Source organism: Medicago truncatula, chromosome 5 (genome assembly GCF_003473485.1).
Source record: "Medicago truncatula cultivar Jemalong A17 chromosome 5, MtrunA17r5.0-ANR, whole genome shotgun sequence".
Classification (NCBI taxonomy): Eukaryota; Viridiplantae; Streptophyta; class Magnoliopsida; order Fabales; family Fabaceae; genus Medicago; species Medicago truncatula.
Window position 1 is genome coordinate 1,962,557 of NC_053046.1, and position 6,000 is coordinate 1,968,556.

The following is a 6,000-nucleotide window of genomic DNA, read 5'->3' on the forward strand; positions in this document are numbered from 1 at the left end:
AATATAGGTCATATTCGGTTTTCGCCCCTGTAAAATTTTCGGTTTGATTTGTATCCTTGTCAAACTTTTTTTTCCAGAAAACACCCCTTCCCCATCCAACTCAGCAAATTCGCTTACGTGGCGCTGATTTGACATTTTTTTTCATTTTTATTTTTTTTAATCGGCAACGTGTAAAAAAATATTTCCACATCAGATTTTACTTTAAAAATATTTGAAAATAAATTTTAAAAAATCATAAAAATATTCAGTTTTTTTTCCAAAAATTTAAAAAATCGATTTTTTTTTTAAAAATTAAGAAAAAATATTAAGATTTTTTCCGAAATATAAAAAAACAGAAAAATAGTCATATTTTTTGGAAAAATCGAAAAAAAAAGTTAGATTTTTTTCAAAAATTTTAAAAATTAGAAAAAAAAACTATTAGGATTTTTTTCGATTAAAAAGATTTTAAAAAATTATGGAATTTAATTTTCAAAATACAAAAAAAGTCAATTTTCAAAATTAAAAAAAGGTCAGATTTTTTTAAAAAATTATGGAAAAAAAATTTAATTTTTAAAAATCTGGATACAAATTTAGAGGGTTTTAAAAAAGTCGTGAAAATTCCATTTTTTCTAGAATTAAGCTTTTTCTTAGAGGAGGTAGAAATCATAAATCTTATATTTGTGGAATGAAATGATTTTTTTTTCCCAATATTTTATTAAAATTGTGAAATAAAATTTTCAAATAAAAAATCTGAATTTTTTCTATATTTGTATACAGATTTTTAAAAATATATTTTTTTTTTTCTAAAATAATCTGACCTCTTTTGTAATTTTGAAAATTAAATTCCTGAATTTTTTAAAATATTTTTAATTTTAAAAAAAATCTGATTTTTTTCGAATTTTGGAAAAAAAACAATCTATTTTTTTTTCGATTTTTAAATTTTTTGGAAACAAATATGACTAATTTTTTGTTTTTTCTATATTTCGGAAAAAATCTTAATTTTTTTTTTGAAATTTTTAAAAATTAATTTTCGATTTTTTTAATTTTTGGAAAAAAACTGAATTTTTTTATGATTTTTTTATTTTTTAAAATTTATTTTTAAATATTTTAAAAATAAAATCTAATGTGAATATATTTTTTACACGTGGCCAATTAAAAAAATATCAAATTAGCGCCACGTAAGCGAATTTGCTGAGTTGGATGGGCGAGGGGTGTTTTCTGGAAGAAAATTTTTTTTTACAAGGATGCAATTCAAACCGAAAATTTTATAGGGACGAAAACCGAAAATGACCTATATTACAGGGGTGAAAAACACTATTAACCCAAAATTTTATAGGGACTAAAAAGCGTGATTTTATTTTAAAGGGACTACTAACAAAACTGCGAATATTTATAGGGACTAAAAACTTAATTAACCCTAAAAAAAACTACATATTGTCGATTATTCAACATGAATAAAAAAAATATTATATTGTTGTTTTTATTTTGCATATTTGTATGAATATGTGTAAAATAACTTTTACATTGTATAAGGACATTTGTTAAAAAAAATTATATAAGGACATTAAAAGCTAAATATTTTGATAAAAAAAAAAAACATTATATCATTTTAATTTTGGACATTGTTTAAAAAATAAATTGCCTTATTTTTTATTTTTGGAATCTTTTTTCGTAACAAATATGGAATCATCTTTATTTTTTTAACCAAAATGTGAATAGTAACATCCCAAGAATTAAAATAATTTTTAAAATAATTTCTAAAAATGTGAATATAAATATGTTCAATTAATATTAATATCAACTTTGTGCATTGAATTGAGTCAAAGTTAACGAGTGTACTGTGTACTCTTTAAAAATTTAGATTCATTAAATAACTGATGTATTTGGACTATATTATAATAGAGATACATCAGTTATTTAATGAATTTAAAAAATTAAAAATTACTTATAAATATAACTGACAATAGTTTTTTTTAAAAAGTCAAATGTTAAATTTTCTAATGGATTGAATACACATATTTTAATTAAAAATTATCATTTTAAGATCCTTAAAGAGTATTAAGGATCAAGAAAAAGCACCTAACCAAATAAAATTCACATGTCTTTTTTTTTTCTTCCAGGTCTCAAACAAAAAGCCGTAAAAAAACTATCTACCATGACATTAGTCAACCAACCTCTTATCTAACAACAAGGTAGAAGAGGCAAAACATAATGATGAAAAATATATGATTAGACATAGGTAAATTATGATCAAATTTTACAAAGGAATCTTAGCGTAATTCGTCTTGCGAAGAATATGATGCACGTAGTCTTTGACAAACGGTCAAAAGAACCTTGAGCTTGAATACAAACTCAACATACGGATAGCTCTGACTAGAACCAACTTCCAATAACTACAATGCTTCAGATGCATCTCATTCAACGATGAACTATTTCATTTTCCCTAAAATATTTTATGAATGTTTTCTTCAATTTATGTGTAAAAAAAATATTAAACGAAGCAAAAAAATAAATAAATAACTAGGGAGCAGCAGAGGCTTGCTCACCCAAAATATAAAGGTGTTCAAAGTTAAATCAATATTAACTAACTTATCAACAGAAGCATTCCCTTATATGAGATTTGCTAAAATACACCCACTAGTTTTTATGTGGGAGTGTTTTAGCAAATTATAACTAAAAAGTTAATAAATACACCTTAAGGTGTATGTTGCTATAACACACCTTCTAAAGAAACAAGTGGGTGTGTTCTAGCAAATCCTATAGGCATATGTTAGAATACACCCACTTATTTTTTAAAAGGAGTATTTTAGCAAGTGAATAACTAAAAAGTGGTTAAATACACCTTAAGGTGTAGCTTTGCTAAAACATCACAGTTACATTTAGTTAGTCCAATTGATAATGGGGGATACCACAAAACTTCCTTGATGATATTATCTTTGGGAGGGTCTATGCTACTACACTTGAAAGAGAAACATTTCAAATAACGTAAGCTGCTGCAGACTTCCAAGGAATTACTTTGTTATTAAATCTTGCTTTGTTCCTAGAGTGCCAATATTAACAAGAGCAGCTTGGATCACCAACAAAGATATATAATAGCATGCTTTGACAAGTTGTACTCTCCCAGCAATAGAGAGTAGAGATGCTTTTCAAGCAGATAACTTGGCCTTGACTCTGTCTGCTATACGTTAGAGATATACTATACAATGTTGATTTGCTAGTATTGATTATTTGTCCAGAAACTTGAGCATATTTTGTGAAGAGTTCTCTCAAAGCATTTATACAAGATGTCTTGCGCTTGCAAAAAATCATAATATCATCGCTATATAAGGTGTGACAAGGGACAAACGATGCAAATTTTGAAATGAAGGAAATGTGTATAAATAGATGTACTCTAAAATTTTATCTTCGGCCATAAATTACTAATTTTAACAAAACATCTGAGTTAATAACTTGTTAGAGACATTATATAGTATATGCCGGAGTCTGAGTTCAAACTCTAAACATCCAATTATTTATCTTACAAAGTAAATTTCTAGCTATTTTCTAACCACTTGTCTACTAAAAAAAAATATATAAAAAAAAAATAACAATAGTTGTTTGTACTTTGTATACAATACATTGCAATATCATAAAATAAATAATATTTGTACAACCATTTTATAACAATTTGTGTGACAATTTTCTATCTCATACTTATGTTATGTTTTTACTTTCTCTCTATTGTTTTAATTTCTATATCAATATATATTTTTCTTCGTATATTTATGGTTATCCCAAAAATTATGTATTCAATTGTCTCTCAATCAATGGTCTTTATTTATTGGACTATGTGTTAAGTGTATGGAAGTCGATCAAGTCGTTTATTTCAACCACTATAAACACAAGTAATTTTCAAACCCTTTACACAATCGTAGAGTTGAAATTCCTCTAAATAAAAATCGCAGAGTTGAAAAATTAACAATTTTTATGGCGGTGTAGAGTTCATATGAAAATTGGTTGTACATTATCTTTTTAATTGTTATTTATTTCTATTTTTTGAAGGAAGGAATTTACTTTCTATTTTCTAAAGAGTGGTTATTTATTCACATTTTCAATCAATATTTTTTGAGGGATCGATCAATATATTTGTTTTCATTAAAAATGTGTACAATTTGTCAACAAAAAAAAAATGTGTACAATATTTTTCACCAAACAAATTTGTGAGGTCAAATAATCTGTGAATCTTTTGGAATTTAACTTTTGAAAATTCTATATCCTTTACTTTTAATTACTTATTCATACAAGTTTGACTTTCAAAATTGTTGATCGAGTTCTAGGTGTTAGTGGCTAGTCACACATTTATTAGTGCTAGTGGTTAGTCACACATTTATTATTGATGAATAAAATGTCGGAGATATAAGAAAGGTAACTGATATCTCTAATGTTTTGATTAATTAAATTTTTTGGATGGAGATGTGATGTCACTCTCTCTTATGATTATATATCATTGATTCGTTGTTGTTCTCGATGCTCATTCGAACTCCTAAACAATTGGTATCAAAGCTCCAATCCAACTTGGTGGAGGAGTGAAAGTGAACCATGATATTTGAGTGGGGGTTCAAGTGTGAGTGTTTAGTCTCATATTGTTTATTAATGGATAAAAAGTTGAATATATAAGAAATCAAATCAAAGAGTTTCTTTATGAGTTTGATGAATTTTTTTTTATGAAATTTGGATTTCTATGTTTGTATGATGAAGATTTGGATTTGTTTATAAGCTTGATGAATTTTTTTAAAGTTTTTTCTATGAATTTTTTGATTTTGCTTTTATTAAAAAGGTAATAATGTTGACACTTTATAACATAAAATACTAAATCGAAAAAAAAAAAAGATAAAGGATGAAAGTGTTACCGCAACTTTTGATTCTGCAACCACCCCTCGTTTTGTTCTCTGATCTGTGGGTCTTGGTTCTCCTCGTCGGAGCTGTTGAGTCTACGGTGACCTCTGTGCCGCCGTCGATTGGGTCGTTTTGTGGTGGGTTCATCTTTTCGGATCTGCTTTTTGGTCATGCTTCATGGTTGTTCTCTTTGATGTTACTTGTTGTTGCAGTTTCGCTGGCGGGTGTCTTCTCTTTTTGTTATCCAACGGTTTGTTTGCTTTTATTTTCGTTTTATGTTGTTTTGGGAAGATGAAGATTAGTGGTGGTCTTGTTCAGGCTATCTGGTTTAGTTTAAATTTTGAATCTGGTTTGTCCGGATTTAAGATTTGGTTCTGGTTCTGTTCATTTGTGCGATGTTGGTTGGATACCATCCCTCGATCTGCATTCAACAAGACTTGTTTCTCCTAATGTTGCTCGAAAGGGCTAGGTGCGTAGACGCTCTGTGTTGACGGTAGTTGTTGATGCCGTACCTTCATGAATTTATCTGCTACGGTTGCTTTATGCGTCGTCAGTGGACTGCTTTACATTTCTGTCGTTTGTTCATCCCTCGATCTAAACTACGACTGGATTGGTTGGCCCGAAAAGGCATTTATTGCTTGCTGATATTTGATGGGAGCCTGGATCTTGGGTCGTTTTTGTGTTGGCAGTCGATCCATACGCCTATTTAGAAGCTCTGAATACTCACTCTACATTTTCTTGCAATTCGGTTTCGCGTTCATACGTGGATTCGCTGAATTGTCTGTGGCAGTGATTGTTTAGGGTTGTTGTTCGTTGTATACCACTTTTTACTGAAATTGCTGTATTTTGATTTTGTGGTTTACTGGTCAAGTCATTGCCCCCCCGCCCCCCCAAAAAAAAAAGTTAAATCGGAAAGAAAAAAAAAATAAAGAACGAAAATGTTACTTTTTTTTCTTTGATTAAAACGAAAATGTTACGTAAACTTACAAATTGCACAATCTTACCAATCAAATAAGAACGCTGGAGTGTCCCTTTATATCTGCTTTTTGTGAAATCTTCTAGTTATGAAATCACTGTGCACAATTATATATAATCACTGTATCTTTTGAACATCATCACAAATCTAAATCCAGTTTTGCTGCAAAA